The sequence below is a fragment of the Corvus brachyrhynchos genome, unplaced genomic scaffold (genome assembly GCF_000691975.1).
Source record: "Corvus brachyrhynchos isolate BGI_N302 unplaced genomic scaffold, ASM69197v1 scaffold22, whole genome shotgun sequence".
Lineage (NCBI taxonomy): Eukaryota > Metazoa > Chordata > Aves > Passeriformes > Corvidae > Corvus > Corvus brachyrhynchos.
Genome location: NW_008238355.1, coordinates 3,961,453 through 3,961,934, shown reverse-complemented (window position 1 = coordinate 3,961,934; position 482 = coordinate 3,961,453).

The following is a 482-nucleotide window of genomic DNA, read 5'->3' as shown; positions in this document are numbered from 1 at the left end:
CCCTGACATTATCCAAATGAGTAAAACCTGCCTTCTCTTTCCTCTGGGTAGCCCTTGGCAGCTTGTACTAGAACCAACAAGTCTTGTTCATAGATCCAGCCTGAAACAAGTTGTATCCATATCAACTTTTTCTGACTTGTATATCAGTCAAACCTATTCAGCCTCCACGTTGGATTCAATAGAAAGGTGTGTTTGAAATTACTTGAGCCTGAATAAAAATTGTGCAAGGAGAGCATACTATATTTATTCTCTTTCAAAATATTTCAGAGCTCTCATGCTCAATTCCTTAACCATGGTACAGATTTCTTCTGTTTACCTGAAAAGGTGTAAATGTCTTCTAAAGTATCTTATTTAGGAAAATACTGAAATGTTTGCCTAAACTCACTTACACTGAACCAGCGCAAAGAAGGTCCATTGAAATAAAATGCTTAATTTAGGTACCTAGTGAAATATCTGAGATTATCCTCCTTTTCTTCGCCAGC